The sequence below is a fragment of the Zea mays genome, chromosome 6 (assembly GCF_902167145.1).
Source record: "Zea mays cultivar B73 chromosome 6, Zm-B73-REFERENCE-NAM-5.0, whole genome shotgun sequence".
Lineage (NCBI taxonomy): Eukaryota > Viridiplantae > Streptophyta > Magnoliopsida > Poales > Poaceae > Zea > Zea mays.
The window spans coordinates 109,209,841-109,234,913 of NC_050101.1; the positions used below are offsets into that span (position 1 = coordinate 109,209,841).

General features: G+C 47.9%; 1 pseudogene; it reads right to left on the bottom strand.

Annotated features, from left to right (window-relative positions):
* Positions 1 to 6,736: 6,736 nt before the first annotated feature.
* On the bottom strand, positions 6,737 to 8,284 carry LOC103629732 (exopolygalacturonase-like; annotated as a pseudogene).
* Between the last annotated feature and the right edge of the window lie 16,789 nt (positions 8,285 to 25,073).

The window sequence follows — 25,073 nt, forward strand, 5'->3', positions numbered from 1 at the left end:
GGGATGACAAATGTCAAGAAAGCTTTGATCAGTTGACGGAGAGATTGATGTCACCTCCAGTATTGATTATGCCAGATCTGCAGAAGGGATTTGACATTTACTGTGATGCATGTGGCCAAGGACTTGGATGTGTGCTTATGCAAGAAGGACATGTGATTGCCTATGCATCTCGTCAGTTGCGGAAGCATGAATTGAACTACCCCACTCATGATTTAGAGCTGGCAGCAGTTGTGCATGCACTTAAGATTTGGAGACATTATATTATGGGAACTAAGTGCCAAGTATACACGGATCATAAGAGTTTGAAGTATATATTCACTCAGAAGGATCTCAACCTTAGGCAACGCCGTTGGTTGGAGCTCATTAAGGATTATGATTTGGAGATTCACTATCACCCGGGCAAGGCGAATTTGGTTGCAGATGCCTTGAGTCGGAAGGAACATGTTCATTCAGCTGTTGTTGCCCAGCTACCCGATGAGATTGTTGAAGATTTCAGGAGACTTAACCTAGGGATAGTTGCTCACACTGAAGGAGTTACTATTGATGTGGAATCTACCTTGGAACGAGAATTCCGCAAAGGACAAATAGGTGATGCTAAAATACAAGAGGTTAAGGATCTGATTACTGAAGGTCGAGGTCCGGAATTTATGGAAGATGAGCAAGGCACCATATGGTTCAAGGATCGGATATGTGTTCCTGAGATTGAAAGCCTTCGTGAGACTATTTTAAAGGAGGCTCATGACTCGGATTATTCTATTCATCCTGGTAGTACCAAGATATATCAGGATTTGAAGCGGAAGTATTGATGGTATGGATTAAAGAGAGATGTGGCTGCACATGTGGCTATGTGCGATGTGTGTCAAAGAGTTAAGGCTAAACACGAGAGACCAGCTAGACTACTGCACCCACTTAAGATACCCGAGTGGAAGTGGGAAAAGATTGGTATGGACTTCATTACTGGATTGCCTCGCACCTCGAAAGGATATGATGCTATATGGGTGATTATGGATAGATTGACCAAAGTGGCTCATTTCATTCCGGTCAAGACTACTTATAAGGTATCTCAATTGGTAGAGTTATATATGGCTTGGATTGTGTCTCTACACGGTGTACCGAAGAAGATCATTTTGGATAGAGGATCACAGTTTACCCCCAGATTTTGGAAAAGTTTTCATGAGAATATGGATGCGAAGTTGAATTTTAGTTCGACCTACCATCCTCAGACTGATGGACAGACTGAAAGGACTAATCAAGTATTGGAAGATATGTTGAGAGCATGTGCCCTTCAGCATGGAGGAAGTTGGGATAAGAGTCTACCTTATGCTGAGTTTTCATATAATAATAGTTAACAGGCCAGTCTGAAGATGTTACCGTTCAAGGCTCTATATGGCAGGAAATGCAGGACTCCTCTATATTGGGATAAGACTAGAGGAAGACAATTCTTTGGGCCTGAACTTATTCAATAGGCAGAAAAAAAACAAGTCCGTATAATTTGAGAGAATTTGAGGGTAGCTCAAACCAGGCAAAAGAGCTATGCTGATAATAGAATGAGACCACTGTAATTTGAGGAAGGTGATCATGTATACCTCAAGGTGTCACCACTTCGAGGTATGAGGAGATTTAAAGTTAAAGGAAGGTTGTCCCCTCGCTTCATTGGACCTTTCTTGATCTTAAAGCGAGTGGGGGAAGTTGCATATCAACTGGAGTTACCCAATCATCTGTCTGTACATGATGTGTTTCATGTGTCCCAGCTAAAGAAGTGCCTCAGGGTACCTGAGGAGCAGCTACCAATGGAAGACCTTAGTGTTCAAGATGACCTGACTTATGCTGAGTACCCTATCAAGATTCTGGACACTTTGACTCGAGTTACAAGAAATAAGGTGATAAAGATGTGCAAAGTACAATGGAGTCACCATGGTGAAGATGAAGCTACTTGGGAGAGAGAAGAAGAGCTTCGTATAGATTTCCCCACCTTTTCCCTAGTCCTTCCTAAATCTCGAGGACGAGATTCTTTTTAAGGGGGGTAGGATTTATAATACCCAGAATTTTAAATCATAAGAAGAGGTAATGACCTTGTGTGTATTGACTATACCTGCTATCACATGTGAATAAACATCATCCAAAAAAGGGATTAAATAACCAAAGACACCTAGATAAATCATGCATCATGCCGAGCTTTATTGGATTGCACATTTGCAAATAATAAAATAAATGTTTCATTAACAATGTATTAATGGATCCATGGAATTTAACCCCTAATTGGAAAACAAATCTCTAAAGAAAAGTGGAAAGGGAGAAGAGAGGTACTAAAGGGAAAATATATAAAATAAATATTATAAAAGTGATACTAGTATACTCAGATTATGTGTTAGATTGAAATAATAAATCCACAGTGAATTGGAATTCAAAATTTGGAATTCAAAAGAATTATGAATAAAAGAAAAAAACAGAAAATAAAAACAAAAGAAAAAAGGGAAGGAAAGCTCAACTGGGCTCTAGACCTCATTTTGGCCCACCTGCTCATTTCCTACTTCCCCGCGCAGCCCACGAAGCCAATCTCACATGCGCGCTTAGCCGCTTCCATGTGGGCCCCACTACTCAGGTCTTCGTCCGCGCTGCTCGTCTAACGCTAGCAACTGCGCCCTGGCTGTCAGGTGAACCGAGCACCTAACATGCTGCCACCGGTTTCCTTTCTCCACTGGCTGCCCTATGGGCCCATCTGTCATGGTCTCACGTGGGCACTGTTTATCTTCCCCGCGCCTAACAAACTCACGCGCGTGACCCGGGCATCGGCAGCCGGCCCAACCGCCTTTCAATCGCTCGACCGCCACCTGTGCCACATTTATAGTGTTCCTTGGACCTCGTGTGCCCCGACTCAAGCCCTGGAAACCAAACCCCGCCACGTACGAGAGAGAGAGGAAAGATAAAGGGGAGTCGCCGCGGGAGAATCCTCAACTGGGCAATCGACCGCGCCTTCGGTGGTGTCCAGGATCATCTCCGGGACCGAGGGAAGGGCATCCAATGCATCGCTGCCGGGATTAACCTCTGGGGCCCTAGGAAATCCTCACCGGAGTTCCTGTCGGTGTCCGTGCTACCCTGCGCTGCGGTACGGGTCGTCACCACGACGAATCAAGGTAAAAGGCCTCCCCTCTGGTCCACTATTACCTCCTGCCGTGTATAGAACCTGGTAGTCGGGGTAGTGGGTGGTCAGGCGGGTTGATCACCTTGCTCCGGCGTGCGTGCCGCCGTGGGCGTGCCTGTTTCCGTCGCTCGGTCAGCTAGAGGAAGAAGACGATCAGCAGCCGCTGATTTTCGAACTCACGGCCCAGATCGATCGCACGTGTGGACCGCTCGATTTGGATCCAAGGGTAGAAGTGCGCTGCGCGTTAGGAACTAATCTAAGCCGTAGGATCCCGATCCAAGGGCTCGCGTTGCAGACTGATCACTTAAGTGCACGTACGTAATATGGACCGTTCGGGTCTGATCCGATGGCCCATCATAGCCGATACCCCTTCACTTTGCCAGTTCGCAGAAGAGACCCTAGAAAACTTAAGAATCAACCCGCAGTCACTGGAGTTACCCTCTGTGTCTCGGGAATCTTTATTGTTTAGTCCCTGCGCTTTCTGGTATTTGAGGCCCGATCCAGAGAGCATTAAAAATCAGAAATTAATATCAGAAATTAGTTTTTAATGCATAAATAAATGCAGAAACTTGTGTAATTTGTAGAAAATGCGTATGAACTCCAAATTGGACCATTCCAGTTCCTATAATTTTGTAATATTATTATCTATCAAATAGTACCACTGTTTTTACATGAAGTGCACATTAAAATTTATTTCTCACTTAACCCTATATTAAATGCATAAAACCTCCATAAATTCATAACTTAAAACCTATAATTCCAATTTAATGATTCCAGTTCCTGTGATCTTAGTTTAATGTCTAGATTATTACTGTGTATTTTATTTATATATTTGGTGTAATGTTAATTTATGCTATGCTATGTATGTATTGTGTTGATGCGAGTAGACGAGCAAGCCACTGTGGAACCTGAGGTTCAGCAAGTAGAGACTGCTGAGCAGGAACTCGTGGAAGGCAAGTTGTGCCCTTGATCACTTCTTTTACCCATTCATGTTCTTATTATTCATAATGATCTGCATAGGATAATTTTGCTGGGACCCAATAGGATACCCTAGATTTGACTATCTTTATACCTTGCTTCACCACTGGTTTTACTACTAAAGTTTTGGGTAGTACATGCTATTGCTTTATGTGGATTTGGGTATAGAGATATTCATCACTCATTGTTATACTATTTATTGTTATCTGTTTTATTCTTCAATGTTCATGTTAAGATCATTATGTTAATGGGAACATGGAGAACCACCCGGGAAAACAGTGCTACCACAAGGGTTTAATGGGACGCCCTTGGCTGATTAACTAGGAAAGCTAGTGGAGGGCTACCTTACCCGAAAGGGGCAAGGGCAGTAGGGGAGTGGTCAGTGTAGGGAGGTCCTTGGGTTGATTTTGCTGCGATGGCGGTCAGACAAGAACCCTGCACTGGAGCTTCCTATAAACTGTAGCGGGTAGTCTGAAGCTAGTGGAACTTTGTAAAGGCCTCGTAGTGGTACCCTGCCTCGCTTCCTTGGTAGAGGTGTATGGGGTCTGATCAACTCCGTGGCAAATGAGTAACACGACTTGTGGGTAAAGATGTGCAACCTCTGCAGAGTGTAAAACTGGTATACTAGCCGTGCTCACGGTCATGAGCGGCTCGGACACTCACATGATTAATTTATGGAACTTAAACTTAATTTGTCATTTCATTGCATGTGGGATTAATTTTATTATTACTTTTATTTATATTTACTATGGTTTGGTATTTACTTACACTTAGTAATTGCTAATAAAATTTTGACCAACTTCTAAAAGCAATGCTCAACTTCAGCCTTTATTTTATTGATCAGCCTTACACTTCATGAACTCCCACCTTTGGTGAGTTTATGCCACATTATTCCCCACAACTTGTTGAGCGATGAACGTATGTGAGCTCACTTTTGCTGTCTCACCCCCCCCACAGGAGAAGAGCAGGTGGTTCAGGAGGAGCCACAAGGCGAGGAGTATGATCTGATCTAGGTGGCGTTTCTCAGTTGACATTGGCGCCGACGATCCTTAGTTCGTTTTATAATTATTATTTTATTTTGTAATAAGTCTTCCGCTATGTAATAAATACTCTGATGTTTTACGACATTTATCTCTATACACTCTGTTATTGTATATGTTGTCTTCTTGGCGCATGTATGAGATGCACCCGGCTTTGTTCCTTAAAACCGGGTGTGACATTGAGGCACTAACACACGGGGCCCACGGGTCAGCAGTATGCCAAGGACACGGGGTGCGTTGGCCACTGGATTGTAGATCGATGGCTCTGGTTCCACAAACCATGTGAACCGTTATCCACGACTTCGGGCCATCAGATCAAGACCGGGCGGTTCGGATTCGACACGAGGGGTTTAGTCTCCTCTAGTTAGCTAGGGGTGGCGCTGTCCGTGGACACAGCGGCGCAGTCACCGGAGGCGAGGCAGACCGGGGCTTCTATGGCGCTAGGGGTTGGTCTGGGTAGCCGGAGAGGTTGGGGAGGACTCGGCAAGCACTATGGCGAGGTCTGGGTGCCGAGAATAGGACTAAGACGGGCAGACGACGGAGGGGGACCCTCGGGCGAACCCAAGGTTACTCTAGCAAGCAATACCCATCGCGGTGAGGGTTAATCCGGCGCTCTGTGGTCGGCATAGGCTCCGGGGAGGGGGTGGGAGTGCTCTAGGCCTATGTTCGGGCTCAGGGAGGGGTTGTAGTGGTCGGACGCCGTGAAGATGCTACGGCCCGGCGAGGGGCAACTTCGACGAGCTGAAATCCCCCACGTATAGCAGAATTGGCGCAAAAGAGGGACATGGAAATGTCACTTACCCAGATACGATGCTTCGGGCAACTTGGCACGGCGCGATGGGGCTCTGGTTGGCCGGACGTTGAAGAATCACGTCGGCGGTGAGCTCCGACCTGCGCAGGGGAGAGGTGGAGCATAGACTAGGTAGAGGATTTGAGGAAAGGGGAAACCACCGTGGGTTCCCGGTGTGCCAAGCTCAGGCGAAGCTCATTGTGGCCAAAGTGCTGGCAGAAGTCCACCGGCGACAACAGAAAGGTGAAGCAACAGCGGGGGCGACGCTGCGGCTGGGTGAGTGCGAGGGCAGGGAAAGAGCGAATGTGAGGCAAGGGCGAGCTGAGGGATTGTGTGGGGTCTTCACCTAGCACTCGGGTGACGTGGGTAGGTCGTGGGGATGTGGGCGCGCTTTGACCGCATGGGCGCACGCCATGGGCGCGGGCACGACAGTTGCAGGGGAGGGGATGGGTCTGACAATAGGGGCCGCGAGTCAGCGAGGGAACGAGCGAGCGAGCAGGGTGCAGTGCTGACAGGGCGGTCCCACTGAGAAGAGAGGGAGAGGGCGAGCGGGTGAGCGGGGCGTGGCACCAACATGTGGGGCCCGCTTGTCAGCGGACGCGGGCGGTTAATTGGGCTAGATGGGCCGAAAGGCCAATGAGGGAGGAGGTTCGGGCTGCTTTCCTTTTCTTTTTTTGAAATTTCTAATGTCTTTTCTATTTTAATTTCTCTATGTTTTTCAAATCAAACTCAAACCAAATTTCAAATTCAAACCAATTCAAACATGTGCATCAAACAAAAGAATAATTTAGGCTCAACATGATGCAACATTTCATGACTCACATAAGTTTTGACAAAATAAATAATTAAACCCTCGCCTAATTCACTTACTTTTAATCAAAAGGAAAAGAGAGAGAGACAAGAGGTAACACCTGAATTTGGTTGGCATTTAGAGAAGAAATTTTATACCCTCAAATTCAGGGTGTTACACCGTCGAACATAATATAGCTGTCGGATGTCTGTCGTTTTACTTTTGTGCATTACCAATGGATAGCATCTAATGGGCAATGCAAGGACGAGAGAAAAATTATAACTAGAGAGATGGGTCAGTCGACGAAGGGTCTAGAAGCATGCAAGATCCTTGAGGCAACCCTTGGTGCTGCCCTTGGCGTTCGTGCATATAGCCATGGTCTTGTTGTTGGTGCCGCTATACTCGACGTTGACGTCGTCCATGGTGACGCCGGTGCATGGGATCTTGGCAGTGCAGAGCAGGCTAACGGCCTCCGGGGTGGAGGAGGTGTCGGTGATGTTCTTGAAGGTGACGTCCTTGACGGTGACCTTAGAGGCGCCGTTGGCAGTACACAACTTGTTGGGGCAGTACTTCATGTCGATGAAGATGGGGTTGGCTGAGTCCTCCATCTTGATATTCTCGTAGTGGATCTTGGAGACGGTGAGAACGGAGGTGGCGTCCTCGTACGCCTTGATGCGGACGTCGAATATCTTCTTCTTAAGAGTGGAATCCTTGACGTTGATGTCCGTGACGTCCTTCTCGTCCTTGTACCGCCCTAGGCTGCCGATGCTGATGCCGTGGCCGGGGCCGCAGGTCACGCCGGTGATGTTCACCTTGGAGGTCCCAGGGCCGATGGAGATGCAGTCGTCGCCGACGCCAATGACGGTGTTGGTGATGGTGATCCCGGATGAGTCACCCATGTGGATGCCATCCGTGTTGGGGCTATCCCCGGGCGCCATCACGGTCACGTCCTTGATCAGCATGTCCTTGCGCCGGTACATGTTCATGTGGAAGAAATTGGAGTTGAGCAGCGTGACCCCGGACACCTCCCCATTGTTCACGAAGTCCATCACCAGCGAGTTGGGAAGGATCTTGCAGTCGTACTTCTTGGTGCAGGAGTTCTTGCTCCACACGGCTGGGCCCTGCCCGTCAAGGTTTCCCTTGCCGGTGATGACCAGGTTATCCACGCGTAGAATCTCGATCCAATTACCATGTTCCTTGTACTAGCTTAGGTCCGTGGTCGCCAGCAGATTGCCATCCACCTGGATGGTCACGTCGCCCTTGCATGGGCCTGTGAAGTTGAGTTGTCCGACAAGGAAGTCGCCCTTGGATATGAGGATTGTCTACTTCCCGGTGCCGCCACATGCCGATGCCCATGCCTCCTGCACAGCCTTTGTGCTGTCTGTCTTACCGTTGCCGGAGGCGCCCAACTTGGTGATTTCGAAGGACCCACCGGGCCCGGACGCTTTCGCATCGATGCCCTTTGACTCTTCCTTCTCACCATGCACGACGCAGAAGAGCGCTAGGAGGAACAAGGCTCTCATCGCATTGTCTGTGTACGCCATCTTGTCGTGATCGATGCTTTATTCGTGTCTCTTGTTGCCTGGGCACTAGGACCTATAAATACAACTTTTCTGCTGATAAAATTAATGCGCTATATGTATGGCTTGGACACCATGCCTTTGCATCGCTATTTTTAGGGCAGACTTCTTGTCCTCATACTATTCATGCATTATTTGGACCCTTTAGACGTAACCACTAACCACCGTGGAAAGCATAAATTAAATAACAAAAGAAAGAATGAACAATGCCAACATTTAAACTATACTCTACTGTTTATATATATCTTGGTATTACTAATCGAAGGTTCTAATAGAGCCTCTGGATTAATTTTCACTCTATTATTAATTCAGGACCTAATTGAGCCTTTATGTTAATTCTCATCAGACATGATAAAAAATTAAAAAAATATCATAAATTTTTAGATTAATTAGAAATATCTGGCCATTAAACAAGAGACTCTAAACTATACATAACTATTAGATCCTGAAGGACCAAAAAAGTGACCAAATGGGGTGAATAGGTCTATGTTGAGCAACCTCCCGGCTTTGAAGATAGTGAGTACACTAACCATGTTTATAAACTCTCAAAGGCGCTTTATGGGCTCAAGCAAGCCCCAAGAGCATGGTATGAATGCCTAAGAGATTTTCTTATCACTAATGGCTTCAAAGTCAGTAAAGCCGATCCTACTCTCTTTACTAAAACCATTGCAAAAGTTTTGTTTGTATGCCAAATTTATGTTGACGATATCATATTTGGGTCTACTAACAAATATACTTGTGAAGAGTTTAGTAGGATCATGATTCAAAAATTCGAGATGTCTATGATGGGGGAGTTGAAGTATTTTCTAGGATTTCAAGTCAAGCAACTCCAAGACGGCACCTTCATCAGCCAAACAAAGTACATTCAAGACATACTCAACAAGTTTGGAATGAAGGATGCCAAGCCCATCAAGACACCCATGGGAACTAATGGGCATCTCGACCTCGACACGGGAGGTAAATCCGTAGATCAAAAGGTATACCAGTCGATGATAGGATCTTTACTCTATTTATGTGCATCTCGACCGGATAGTATGCTTTCTGTATGCATGTGTGCAAGGTTCCAAGCCGATCCTAAGGAAGTTCACCTTAGGGTCGTGAAAAGAATCATGAGATATTTAGTTTACACTCCTACGTTTGGTCTTTGGTACCCGAAGGGATCCACCTTTGATTTAACAGGATATTCATATGCCGATTGGGCAGGGTGTAAAATTGATAGGAAGAGCACATCTGGGACTTGTCAGTTTCTGGGGAGATCCCTGGTGTCTTGGGCTTCAAAGAAACAAAACTCAGTAGCTCTTTCTACCGCTGAAGCCGAGTATATTGCCGCAGGACATTGTTGTGCGCAATTACTTTGGATGAGGCATACCCTTAGGGACTATGGCTACAAATTGAGCAAAGTCCCTCTCCTATGTGACAATGAGAGTGCTATCCGCATGGAGGATAATCCCGTTGAACACAGCCGCACTAAGCACATAGACATTCGGTATCACTTTTTGAGGGATCACCAACAAAGGAGGATATCGAGATTGCTTATGTTAGCACCAAAGAACAATTAGTCGATATCTTTACCAAACCATTAGATGAGAAAACCTTTAGCAAACATAAGAATGAGCTAAATATTCTTGATTCTCGGAATTTTGATTGAAACATTACACACATAACTCATTTGTATACCTTTGATCATATCTCTTTCATGGCTACGACTAATGTGTTTTCAAGTGTATTTCTATGCTAAGTCGTAAATTGAAAGGGAAATGGAGTCTTCGGCGAAGACAAGGCTTCCACTCCACTCTAACGGTATCGTTTATCCTTCGCCGTCACTCCGCATCACTCTCCAAATTTGGTATAATCTTTCACTCATATTTCATTTACCAATGGGGAGAAAGTATAAAGGGCTCACAAAGTCTCCGTTTTTGGCGATTAATGCCAAAGGGGGAGAAATATTAAGCCCAAAGCAAAAGGACCGCACCACCACCTTTCGAAATTTTTTAAATCGGTATGTTTAATTTCAAATTGGTATGTTGATTCTCAATTGGTATATTTTCAAAATTAGCATCTAAATATATTTCCAATTGATATCTATTTAAAACGCTCTTGAAAGCTAAGAGGAGAATTTTATTCAGGGGAGTTTTGTTTAGTCAAAGGAAAAGCATTTGAAACAGGGGGAGAAATTTCAAATCTTGAAAATGCTTCTTACAATCTTATTCATATACCTTTGACTATTTGCAAAAGACTTTGAAAAAGAATTTCCAAAAAGATTAGCAAAAACAAAACAAGTGGTGCAAATGTGGTCCAAAATGTTAAAATAAAAGAAAGCAACCATGCATATCTAGTTGTCGGGGACCATAATTAGGGGTACCCCCAAGACTCCTAATCTCAGCTGGTAACCCCCATCAGCACAAAGCTGCAAAGGCCTGATGGGTGCGATTAAGTCAAGGCTCGGTCCACTCAAGGGACACGATCTCGCCTCGCCTGAGCCCAGCCTCGAGCAAGGGCAGCCGACCCCGGAGGATTCACGTCTCGCCCGAGGGCCCCCTCAAGCAACGGACACACCTTCGGCTCGCCCGAGGCCCAGTCTTCGCCAAGAAGCAACCTTGGCTAGATCGCCACACCAACCAACCGTATCGCAGGAGCATTTAATGCAAAGGTGGCCTGACACCTTATCCTGACGCACGCCCTTCAGTCGACTGAGCCGAAGTGACCGCAGTCACTTCGCCGCTCCACTGACCAGCCTGACAAGAAGACAGTGACGCCCGTGTCGCTCTGACTGCTGTGCCACTCGACAGAGTGAGGCTGACAGCGACCAAGTCTGGCCTCGAGCGCCATAGGAAGCTCCGCCTTGCCCGACCCTAGGGCTTGGACTCGGGCTCGGCCCCGGAAGACGACGAACTCCGCCTCGCCCGACCCTAGGGCTCGGACTCGGCCTTAGCCCCGGAAGACGACGAACTCCGCCTCGCCCGACCCCAGGGCTCGGACTCGGCCTCGGCCCCGGAAGACGACGAACTCCGCCTCGCCCGACCCCAGGGCTCGGACTCGGCCTTGGCCCCGGAAGACGACGAACTCTGCCTCGCCCAACCCTAGGGCTCAGGCCCGACCTCGACCACGGAAGACAGACTCGACCTCGACCTCGGAGGAGCCTCCGCCTCGCCCGACCCAGGGCTCGGACCGACCACGTCACAGGGGGCCCATCATTGCCCTACCCCTGGCTAGCTCAGGCTACGGGGAACAAGACCGGCGTCCCATCTGGCTTGTCCCGGTAAACAAATAATGATGGCGCCCCTCGTGCTCCATGACGACGGCGGCTCTCAGCCCCCTTACGGAAGCAAGGAGACGTCAGCAAGGACTCGACAGCCCCGACAGCTGTCCCTCCGCCAGGCTCCAGCGCTCCTCCGACGGCCACGACATCTCCTGAACAGGGTGCCAAAACCTCTCCGGCTGCCACGACGGCATGTACTTAGGGCGCTAGCTCCTCTCTGCTAGACACGTTAGCACACTGCTACACCTCCCATTGTACACCTGGGCCCTCTCCTTACGCCTATAAAAGGAAGGGCCAGGGCACTCGTACGGATGGTTGGCCGCACGGAGGAGGACGGGACGGCGCGTGCACGCCTCTCGCTCCCTCCCGCGCGGACGCTTGTAACCCTCTACTGCAAGCGCACCCGACCTGGGCGCGAGACAACACGAAGGCCGCGGGTTTCCCCTTTACGCATGTCTCCCTCTGGTTTCCCCCCTCGCGCTCCGTCTCGCGCTGACCCATCTGGGCTGGGGCACGCGACGACAATTTACTCGTCGGTCCGGGGACCCCCCGGGGTCGAAACGCCGACAGTTGGCGCGCCAGGTAGGGGCCTGCTGCGTGTTGACGAATAGCTTCCCGTCAAGCTCCAGATGGGTAGTCTCCAGCAACCTTTCCAGCCCAGGACGGTGCTCTGTTTCGGGAGTCTTGAGTTCATGTCCTTCGACGGCGGCTACGACATGATACTCCTTCCCCCGCCGCGCGATAGCGACAATGGCGGCCGACAACCCGCCCGCCGGCGGCGGAATCGACGACGTCTTCCCCACGTGGCGGAAGAACAACATTCAGGTTTGTCTCGTCGCCTCCCCCGCCGACGGAGGAGGAGGCGGGGCAACCAAGGCCAAGCAGGAGGCGGCACCTCGTCGGCTGTTGAGCGAGTCGACGGCGCCGGCGCCCCAACGGGGGGCACGTCGGGCATCGACCTCGCGTCTGAGACGAAGACGAGCGCCGTTTCCCCGCAACACGCCAACTCCAAGCGGACGGACGACGCCAGCACACTCGCAAAGGACTTGCTGGGCGTCACCCTCGTACCTGAGACGACGGTGTAGTCTGCCCCTGACGCGACTTCGTCACCGCCCGTCGACCAAGAGGTATCGACCGATTCCCATCTCGTGCCTTTTGGATTCAGCCTCGACCCACCAAGCGACTTTGCTTTGGTGGACGCTTTCATAGAGGCGAGTCCAAACCCTCCGGGGTACGGTATGCGGTCACCCTGGGACCGGCTGACAGCCGTCTCGACCAACGGGCCCTCGGGTTCCGAGGAAGATGACGAGCCCGACTTTTGTTGGGATTTCTCCGGACTTGGTGACCCTAGTGCCATGCGGGACTTCATGACCGCATGCGACTACTGCCTTTCCGATTGTTCCGACGGTAGCCGCAGCTTCGGCGACGAGGACTGCGGCCCAAGTCGTGAATGTTTCCACGTCGATCTAGGGGGTCCCGGCGAAGGCAACCATCTTGGTATACCGGAAAATGGTGATCCCCTAGGCCTGCGCCTCGCGTTGACATCCTTCGGGAGCTTGCTGTGGTCCCAGTCCCTGCGGGGGGTCAGGACTCACAGCTCGAGCAAATCCGCGAGATGCAGGCCAGGCTCGACGAGGGAGCAAGAACGCTTGAGCCGCTCCGCCGGGACATCGGGCAGGAATGGGTAGGCCAAGTTCCGGCCAGAGAAGCGCGTCATCTACCCCAGGGCATCCAGCACCGCATCGCCGATGACGTAAGGGCAAGGCCGCCACCGGCTTCTAGTGGGGTCGGCCAGAACCTGGCTGCAGCAGCGATACTTCTCCGCGCGATGCCGAAGCCATCAACCACCGAAGGGCGGCGTATCTAGGGAGAGCTCAAGAATCTCCTGGAGGATGTTGCGGTCCGATGGGCCGAAAGCTCTGCCTCCCGAAGGCAGGGGTACCCCTCGGAGCATCGCGCCGTGACTTCCCGATTCATGCGGGAAGCCTCGGTCCACACCGGGCGCACGCGCAACACAGCGCCTGTGGCCCCGGGTCGCCTCGGCAACGAGCACCACCACCGCAACCGTCGAACCCACCTCGACGAGACGGTGCGCCGAGGCTACCACCCCAGGTGTGGGGGACGCTACGACAGCGGGGAGGATCGGAGTCCCTCGCCCGAACCACCCGGTGTGCAGGCTTTCAGCCGGGCCATACGACGGGCGCCGTTCCCGACCCGGTTCCGAACCCTGACTACTATCACAAAGTACTCGGGGGAGACGAGGCCGGAACTGTGGCTCGCGGACTACCGGCTGGCCTGCCACCTGGGTGGAACGGACGATGACAACCTCATCATCTGCAACCTCCCCCTGTTCCTCTCCGACACCGCTCGAGCCTGGCTGGAGCACCTGCCTCCGGGGCAGATCTCCAACTGGGACGACCTGGTCCAAGCCTTCGCCGACAACTTCCAGGGCACGTACGTGCGCCCTGGGAACTCCTGGGATCTCCAAAGCTGCCGCCAGTAGCCGGGAGTGTGACGGAACCTCCCAAGTAATTAGGCCCACCTACAGTTGTCCTTGTCTCACAGACATCAGACAACCCTGTAGGTGCCCCTGAACTACTTGACAAGTTCGGTATCTTTCCTTACCTTACCAGGAACGTCTCACCCATCTTGTAGACATTACAGAACATCGGAGATAAAGAAATGTGGAAGCGAATTACATAAACTTTACATTTATTTCAAAAGTAAGCTTGAGTTATATTATTACAGACCAGTCTAAAAGTGAGTGCATAGAAGTAATATTATACAAACCAGGGAGGCAAAAACTCCTCCCGAGAAGACAAAAGCAAAAGATCCTAGGTGGAGGACCGAGTCCTCCCGCACTTCAGTCTTGATTTTCTTCTTTTGGAACCACCTTGGCACAGAAGTAGCAAAAGTCTGCTACTTCCTCACCTAAAAACAACAAAGGGATAAACCCTGAGTATGGAATTACTCAGCAAGTCTTACCCAACTAAGGAAAAGACTCTCAAGGGTATGCTGGTTATATGGGAGTCAAGGTAAGGCTTTTCAATATTCAAAGACTCTATTTTTGCAGAAATGCTTACTAAAGTGGATCCTTAAAAATCCAATTTTATTTGTCAAGTTCGGTAAAATTACCTGCACTAGAGTTCTTTCTACCCTAGTTCAATCACTGGTCCTGCACTAGCCAATTTCTTTAACAAAAACCCATCATCTTTAGTGGAATGCTACGTGTAGGTCAGTGACCAAGTCTTCATAACCGCGAAGGTACGGCGATCCGAATCGATTATACTCAGCTGAGGATCTCCAATCACACGACATATGTAGCACTTAACCCTTGCATATGTCAACCCGCCACCGGGGTTCTTAAGACCGGATCAGGTTCACACAAACCGAGAGCACAGATACACCACCGTCCAGCCTCTTGCCACGGAGGGTACACGCTACTCTCGCCACCGCTCCACTCCCATTTCGTGTTATCTTATTCCGGCCTTAGTCTGCCCGAGGCAAGGCTTACTCATGACGAGGCATGTGACCAGTTAAAGGGTCCTCGATCATCAAGCCTACATCGACAAGGTCCTTAATCGACTCAGACGGAGACACTACACCGAGACTCTCTTCTCGTGCAAGTCACCCGCCCGGTCTTAGCTTAATCATTTCAAACCCAAAGTTTGGTACCTGACAGAGGTACATCTTTTTCGATGTTGGACCCATCATGGCCATGATGGATCCACCATCAAGTTTTGTTTTCGAAAACATCCCTCCCACTTTGCCAAACATCTTTTGTAAAACAAATCCTTTTGTTTTTCTAAAGCAATACTAAGCATAGTAAAACCTTTTTGTAAAAACAGGATTTCAAGGAGGGTAATCAAAATCAAGGAAGGTAATGCAGGAATTTTTTTACAATCAACTCCTATAACTTAATGCAGCAAGCAAGTGAGAAAGATTTAAAAACATCAAGGGAGGTGGCAAATGCACCGGGGCTTGCCTTCGTTAACAGGTGATTCAGGCTCGGATCCACAAATGTCGAAGCAGAAACTATTCCTGGCCTGAGTGTCCAAAGGTGGTTGCACTTGCTCTTCGGGGACTTCTACCTCTTCTTCACGTTCTAACCATAACCATGCATAGGTATAAGAATGGATGCCATGGGATGCTCATGAGGATGCAAAGATAGCATCAACTTATTAGTTACGTCTTGAATACAACTTGCCTTCACGAAGTTCCGGGAACTTAGGGTTTCCGGAGTCGGTAAAGGAGTTCATAGGGCAGGGGGGGTGTTTTGGGGTTTGGTGATCAAACAAGGTCCAAATCAATTCAAACTTTACCCAAGGCTTCTAAATAATATGAGGAACTTATATAAAAATTTTGAGCATTTTTGGGATTACCAAGCATTTTCTAAAAATCCATAACTAATACTTTTAACCACTTTAAATACCCTAAAATTTCTTACTTCCACTAAAAATCACAAACTTATTTTTATTAAATTCTATGGAAAATAACAAACCTAGGAAAATTAGTTTCACAATTTTAGGAATTTTCTGTAATTTTCTACTTATTTCTAAACTTGGACAGAAAAAGAAAAGAGAAAAGATGCAATAGTGTTGGGCCAAATCCGGACCAGGCGGCCCAACAATGGGCAGAAGCGCGCTGCGCCCGCGCCCGCGGTGGGAACTTAGCAGGAAGGCCCTTGGAGTTTTATCTAACTGGAAGTGGGTTCAATCACTGTTTCTCAGGGTTACTGACAGCTTACGAAAAAGTCCCTCAACTTTCTTTTCTTCCCCAACTCGCTCCCTGACCGCGGTGTGCTGGTCGATCGTCCAGGACGAGGTCTGTACCGGCCATGGCCGGCGACGACTGCTACGGCTAACTACCGGGGAAGCATCACTGGCTTAAGGCGACCTAGGGACATCCATTTAATCGACACAAACCCCACTGGAAACTATCTGTCCACGATCAGGGTGGAATCCGTGTGGCGATCCTGTGTTCCCAATAATCTACGCTCGGATGGGTCAAACGGCCACTACGAGGAGCTTCATGAATACACAGAACTGCTAAAACAAAGCTTGAATCGGACAGGGCCTTACCAGAGAGGGCTGGCCACGGTGAAGGTCGATTCACGGCGGCGGAAAACCAGTTTGGGGGCAACGAGCAATTCAGGCGAGCTGGTGGACGATCGAGTGTGGGAGCGGGTGCTACAGCTTCACGACTATATGGCGCAACTATCCCCGCCCTCAATTTATAGGCGCCGGGAGCGGTGGCCGGTGAATTTGAGGAGGACGCGCGGCGGTCGGAGGTGAGGAAGAAGTGTTGGCCGCGGTGAATACGTGTCCACCGCCGTGGCAACTCTCTCGGCGATGATGGGACAGTCATAGGGCGTTACGGCGGTGCTGTGAACCGGCTAGGCCACGCGGCGCATGGTCGGGCAGCAGCGGTCGACGGCGAACTTATCGCCAGCCGCAAAGCAGAAGGAAGACAGGGGGGGTCGTCGGAGTGGTGGCCAGCTCACCGGCGGTAAAGATCTTTACCAAGCTACGCTTATCCAAGGACCACAGAGCACGAATCTCGGCGAACGACGATCGACGGCGACGGCTATCGGCGATGAGCACGAACCCGATCTTCTTCAGTTTACCGGTCACTGTACCATGGCCATACGCTCATCAGTGCACCTGACAGCCACAGTTTAGGACCAAATCTCTCTAAAATTTCTCTAGTAAGTCATTCCACTCTCTGTAGCAAAGTTTTAAAGCTACAAACCAGCTACAATTCGATTATAGGGATTAGGCTGAGTTGAGCACTGGATCATGCTCAAAACCTAGCTTGAAGTCGAGGTCAGTTCACTGCTAGTCTGAAAATTCAGACATAACAGCCTGACAGCCCAACTTTAGGCTTGGTTTTCTCTAAATTCTTCTTAACAACTAAGCTCACAACCTTAAGCAAAGTTGTTCTCCTATAATGGGTCTTCAACTTTGATGTGGTGACCTAGGGTAAAAACCCTATACTTTGTAAGTTACAAAGCCCCAAAGTTGAGCCAATGTCACTAAAATCCAGACTTAACCCCAAAAAGGTTAAGTGGGGCACTTTTGCACTTAAGTCCAAATCTCAAGTTTTGGATTGCAAATTCTCATATAAGTGACCCAAATAACTTAAAATACTTATTTGACTTGGTTTTTGCACTTTAGCCCAAAAGTGGACTAATTTTACACTTAGGTCCCTAGGGTTTGGTTTCAGGGTTTCCCAGGGTTCCAATTAGGGTTTCTGAGATCCCAGGGGTATAAATGTGATTCAACTTTATTGTTGGGGTCATTTTATGACTTTTACCCTAAAGCTTTTAGGTTTTCTCAACTTAAGTTAAGTTTTACCCCTTTAATCACTATTTAGGGTTAAGTCCTTTAACCAGGGTCCTATTTGTAAAACATTAAAACAATACAACTTGTTTGAAATTTTTGCCTAGTGGATGCACTCTAGGTGTGTCAAACATATGCAATGCCCATGCTCATGATGCCATGCTCAAGTTTTAGTTATAGTAACACCAGGGGTGTTACATCCTTTCCCCCATAAAAGAATCTCGTCCCGAGATTTAAAATCCTAGGGTGAGTAATGGAAAAGGAAATGTGTCACATTTTTATTTCCTTATTTTTGGTACAAGGCAGGGGTGGTGTGGGGGTTTATTCCTTTATTACACAGCTATACAAACTTTACAACTTACAAGAGGCTAGAAAGCCTGGGAAATTCTTATCTAAGAAGTCTTGGGTTTCCCATGTAGCCTCATCTTCCGAATGCTGGTTCCACTGTATCTTATAAAACTTAAGAGTCTTTCTCCGGGTAACCCTGTCCTTTTGATCCAGAACTCGAATAGGATGTTCCGAGTACGTTAAATCTGGTTCCAGGACAACATCAGTCACTTCAATGGTTCGATCGGGAATCCGAAGACACTTCTTCAATTGCGACACGTGGAACACATTATGCACAGCAGACAATGTTTCGGGGAGCTGAAGTCGGTATGCCACTGGTCCACATTGCTGAAGTACCAGGAATGGACCAATGTACCTGGGTGCAAGTTTTCCTTTAATCCCAAAACGCGATACGCCTTTCATTGGTGAAACCTTTAAGTAGACGTAGTCTCCTTTTAAGAAGTATAAGGGCATTCGCCGTTTGTCTGCATAACTTTTCTGACGAGCCTGTGCCTTCTTCATATTATGAACTATATTCTGAACCTTTTCTTCGGTTTCTTTTACCATATCAGGCCTAAAGAAATACCTTTCACCAGGTTCAGACCAATTTAGCGGAGCTCGACACCGTCGCCCATATAAAGCTTCAAAAGGTGCCATCTTGATACTTTCCTGATAACTGTTATTGTATGAAAACTCCGCCAAAGGTAAACATTCATCCCATTTCTGCGAGAAATCCAGGACACATGCCCGCAACATATCCTCGAGTATCTGATTCACTCTCTCAGTCTGTCCACTGGTTTGAGGATGATAGGCCGAACTGTGGAGTAACTTAGTTGCCAGGGATTTATGAAGTTCTTCCCAAAATTTGGATACGAACTGAGGTCCACGATCCGACACTATGGTCTTTGGAACACCATGCAAACTGAGAATACGGGCAATGTATAACTCTGCATAGGTAAGTACCAGGTAATATGTCTTGACCGGCAGAAAATGAGCAACCTTTGTAAGTCGATCAACAATCACCCAGATAGAGTCATACCCTTTTGCGGTCCTGGGCAATCCCACAATGAAGTCCATGCTTATGTCTTCCCATTTCCATGTTGGGATTGGCAAAGATTGCAATGGACCAGCAGTTTTCATGTGTATGGCTTTGACACGTCTGCAAGTGTCACACTTAGCCACATAGCGTGCAATTTCAATTTTCATCTTCGTCCACCAGTAATGTTGCTTTAAATCTTGGTACATCTTAGTGCTTCCCAGATGAATAGAATAGCGACTAAGATGCGCTTCATCTAAGATTTGCTGGCGGAGTTCTTCATCCTTTGGCACTACTATGCGGTTGTTAAACCATAACACACCTTGATCATCTTCCTTGAAACATTTGGCTGTTCCAGCCCTTATTTTCTCTCGTATGTGCTTCATGCCCAGATTATCCCTTTGAGCATCAATTATCTTTTGCAAAATGGTTGACTCAAGCTTTAGTTGATTCAGAGTCCCTTGCTGGATTATCCCCAGGTTTAACTTTTCCATTTCTTGATATAAAGTGTTTTCGGAGGTCTTTGCTATAAGACAGTGGCAGGAAGTCTTACGACTCAATGCATCTGCCACCACATTGGCCTTGCCTGGGTGATAATGGATTTCCAGTTCATAGTCTTTAATGAGCTCAAGCCATCGTCTTTGCCTCATATTTAACTCTGACTGGGTGAAGATGTACTTCAAACTTTTATGATCTGTATATATGTGACAGATATTTCCCAGCAGATAGTGACGCCAAATCTTTAGGGCATGAACCACAGCAGCTAACTCCAGATCATGAGTTGGATAGTGCTCCTCATGTCGGCGCAACTGCCTTGAAGCATACGCAATCACTCGGCCCTCTTGCATCAGTACACAGCCGAGCCCACTGCCCGATGCATCACAATATACATCAAAAGGTTTAGTGATGTCCGGTTGAGCCAAAACCGGAGCAGTGGTCAATAGTGTCTTCAATTGCTCAAAGGCTTCATTGCACTGAGAAGACCAATTGAACTTAGTGTCATTCTTCAACAAACTTGTGATTGGCTTCACAAGCTTAGAAAAATCTGGTATGAATCTGCGGTAATACCCAGCTAGTCCAAGAAAACTCCGGACTTGGTGAACAGTCGTTGGGGGTTTCCATTCCAGAATATCTTTGACCTTGTTAGGATCTACCGCAATTCCTTGAGCCGATAACACGTGCCCCAAAAATTGAATTTCTTCCAGCCAGAACGCGCACTTACTGAACTTGGCATAAAGCTGATGTTCCCTTAGACGCGTCAATACAATCCGTAAATGCTGAGCATGGTCTTCTTCATTCTTGGAATATATCAAGATATCATCGATGAAGACTACCACGAATTTGTCCAACTCGGGCATGAACACCGAGTTCATTAAATAAGTGAAATGGGCAGGAGCATTTGTGAGCCCGAAAGACATTACCAAGTATTCAAACAATCCATACCGCGTAGTGAATGCGGTCTTCGGTATATCCTCGGGCCGAATACGGATCTGATGATAGCCCGACCTGAGATCAATTTTAGAAAATACCCTCGCCCCAGTTAGTTGATCAAATAAGATGTCGATTCTTGGAAGAGGGTACTTATTCTTGATGGTGACCTCATTCAGGGGCCGATAGTCCACGCACATGCGCAAGGTTTGATCCTTCTTCTTCACAAAGATGGCGGGACAACCCCACGGGGACGAGCTTGGCCGGATAAATCCCTTATTCAGCAGGTCTTGTAATTGAATCTTCAATTCTGCCAATTCATTAGGGGGCATACGGTACGATCTTCGGGAAATCGGAGCCGTACCGGGCTTTAGCTCAATCACAAATTCTACCTCTCTTTCAGGGGGTAGTCCAGGCAAATCTTCCGGAAATACATCTGGAAACTCACATACTACCGGAATGTTCTTGATCTCCGGTACAATGGCTTCATAGACTCTACCAGAAGTTTTGGCTGGATTGGTTGCGGGGAGAGTCAAGAAAATCTCTTCTCGGTTATAACTCAACCTGATGGTTCTGAATTCAGTGTTGAGAATTGCCTTATATTGGGTTAACCAGTTCATACCCAAGATTACATCTATATCCTGGCCCTTCAGAACAATCATGTTAGCAGGAAAGTTCCGTCCGGCCATTGTTACTGGCACACCATAGGCCACTTCTTTAGTATAAATATGTCCCCCAGGTGAATGAATTTTAAATCCCTCCTTTGATTCATGGTATGCAATATGATGTTGCTCCACAAATGTCTTGCTAATAAATGTATGTGAAGCACCAGAATCAAAAAGAATAATTGCTGGATGACTGGCCACAGGGAACGTACCCATCATCACCGGCTCTCCCTCCGGTGTGGTAGCCACTTGCGTATAATATACTCGCCCCGTTTTCTTGGTATTCTTGCCCGAAGTACTTCCCTTGCCTGGAGCTGAATTTCCCGATCCTTGCTGATTATTAGCCTGATTTTGCCTTGGATAGGGACAATCTTTAATAAAATGCCCAGATTTGCCATAGTTAAAACATCCAGTTGAAGAACTTGGCAGTGCAGGGAATCGAGTGCCTGGGGCACCCGGCTGTTTTGGGGTAGTGGGGGCATTGTTGGGGCGGATAATAATAGGCTGCTTGAAGGGAAATGAAGGTGGACGAGAAAAAGGGCGATTTTGGTTCGAGGGTCGAATCACAAACCGTGGTTTCTTCGCCTGGCCCTGATTTGGCCGCTCACCACCGAATCCCTTAGTCTTTCCAGAATTTGCATATTTGGCCTCCACAGATAAGGCTGTGCTGACAGCCTTTCCATAAGTAAGATCAATACATGCAGCCATCTTTCGCTGCATCCGGTCGTTCAGTCCTCTCATAAAACAATTCTTCTTTTTCAAATCCGTATTCACCTGATCAATTGCGTACTGTGACAGGTGATTGAACTTGTTGAGGTATTGAGTGACGGTATCTCCGCCTTGCTTCAGTTTCATAAACTCTTCTTGTTTCATGTGTAGCACTCCCTCAGGAATGTAATGCTCGCGGAATGCTGCTTTGAACTCGTTCCATGTAATTTGATGGTTGTCCGGCTGGATGGCCACAAAGTTCCCCCACCAAGTACTGGCAGGTCCTCGGAGTTGCTGTGCTGCAAACAGCGGCTTCTGTACTTCCGAACAGCGTAGAAGGCCAAACTTCTGCTCTATGACCCGTATCCATTCGTCGGCCTCGAGCGGGTCTTCTGCTTTGACGAAGAGAGGCGGACGAGTCTCGGAGAAATCCAAATAAGTGGTCTCACGGGGACCTTGTTGGAATCCTCTTCCTGCTTGTTGTTGAAGCTGTTGCTGACCCGCCATCTCCCTCAGGAAGCGGGTGTTGTCGGCTGTGGCGTTCACCAAGGCAGCAATTGCCTCGGCAAGCGTGGGTGGAACGGGAGGCGGATTCGGGGTAACGTCCCGACCCCCGGATGTTCCAGCTGCATCCTGTGCACGAGTCCTGGTCGGCATCTGAGGCAAAAACATTTGAATAAACATCATATGCCCAAGGAAACCTTCCGTTTTACATTACTATGAAGAGTAATGATACAGACTCAATATTACACAGCAGGATACATTACCCATTTTACAAAAGTTGAACCTATTAACAGGATACAATACCCATTATATAACAATACACCCTACAATACCCTACAATACACTACTCTACTTCTATTACACCCTTATTCCTGCTTGCCATCAGTCTTGGCGGCTTCATCGTCAGGTGTGGGAGTCCAGACATCTACCAACCTCAAAGAAGGAGGAGGCTCAAAAAGGTCTAACTCCCCACCCAGCGCACGTCCCGCAACGTGAGATGGTCCAGCTTCGGCCTCAGCAGGTGGTGCAGGCTCACTTGGGTGTAGTTGTGAGTATAATATATGGACTTCCTCGTGCAAAGTGTTGCAGTAAACCTGCAGGTTATCAACAGTCGAGCTAAGTTCTTTAACTCGGGCCTGAGCCCTTGCTTCCTTAGCACACATTAGCAAACGAGACTGCACGGCCCAGTCAAGAGCTAAGTCTCGATCAGCGAGTTGATCCTGCAGATGTCGGATGTCCCTTCGTAGTTCGTTAATTCTATCACCGTCAGCGACCCATGCATTAGTCCTATGTTGAAGTGCTGCTTGAAGTCGACTCACACGAGCTTCAAGGTCTCCAATCGGGTCGTTGCTTCCACTGCTGCTACTTTCATGTCGGGGAGCCAATTGATGCCGAGGCACCCCAATAGGTCCCGTGGACTTGCGTGCCGTTAGCCTGGTACGTGGCGGCATCTTTTCTAAGGGGGAAAATGTTATTAGTAAGATTCTTAGCATGATGCATGTATAATTACAGAATCAACCTTAGTTGATTCAACCTTCTATATGTTGCACTCTTCCTATCTGGTCTTTAAAATAGACTTCTTCAGAGTACTTAGGTAAGAAGAGAAAAGAATCTTTAGGTAAGACTTTTGAAAATTCTTTTGAAGATGCCTCATAATATCTGCCAAGAAGGGCTACGCTCCGATACCAGCTGTGACGGAACCTCCCAAGTAATTAGGCCCACCTACAGTTGTCCTTGTCTCACAGACATCAGACAACCCTGTAGGTGCCCCTGAACTACTTGACAAGTTCGGTATCTTTCCTTACCTTACCAGGAACGTCTCACCCATCTTGTAGACATTACAGAACATCGGAGATAAAGAAATGCGGAAGCGAATTACATAAACTTTACATTTATTTCAAAAGTAAGCTTGAGTTATATTATTACAGACCAGTCTAAAAGTGAGTGCATAGAAGTAATATTATACAAACCAGGGAGGCAAAAACTCCTCCCGAGAAGACAAAAGCAAAAGATCCTAGGTGGAGGACCGAGTCCTCCCGCACTTCAGTCTTGATTTTCTTCTTTTGGAACCACCTTGGCACAGAAGTAGCAAAAGTCTGCTACTTCCTCACCTAAAAACAACAAAGGGATAAACCCTGAGTATGGAATTACTCAGCAAGTCTTACCCGACTAAGGAAAAGACTCTCAAGGGTATGCTGGTTATATGGGAGTCAAGGTAAGGCTTTTCAATATTCAAAGACTCTGTTTTTGCAGAAATGCTTACTAAAGTGGATCCTTAAAAATCCAATTTTATTTGTCAAGTTCGGTAAAATTACCTGCACTAGAGTTCTTTCTACCCTAGTTCAATCACTGGTCCTGCACTAGCCAATTTCTTTAACAAAAACCCATCATCTTTAGTGGAATGCTACGTGTAGGTCAGTGACCAAGTCTTCATAACCGCGAAGGTACGGCGATCCGAATCGATTATACTCAGCTGAGGATCTCCAATCACACGACATATGTAGCACTTAACCCTTGCATATGTCAACCCGCCACCGGGGTTCTTAAGACCGGATCAGGTTCACGCAAACCGAGAGCACAGATACACCACCGTCCAGCCTCTTGCCACGGAGGGTACACGCTACTCTCGCCACCGCTCCACTCCCATTTCGTGTTATCTTATTCCGGCCTTAGTCTGCCCGAGGCAAGGCTTACCCATGACGAGGCATGTGTCCAGTTAAAGGGTCCTCGATCATCAAGCCTACATCGACAAGGTCCTTAATCGACTCAGACGGAGACACTACACCGAGACTCTCTTCTCGTGCAAGTCACCCGCCCGGTCTCAGCTTAATCATTTCAAACCCAAAGTTTGGTACCTGACAGAGGTACATCTTTTTCGATGTTGGACCCATCATGGCCATGATGGATCCACCATCAAGTTTTGTTTTCGAAAACATCCCTCCCACTTTGCCAAACATCTTTTGTAAAACAAATCCTTTTGTTTTTC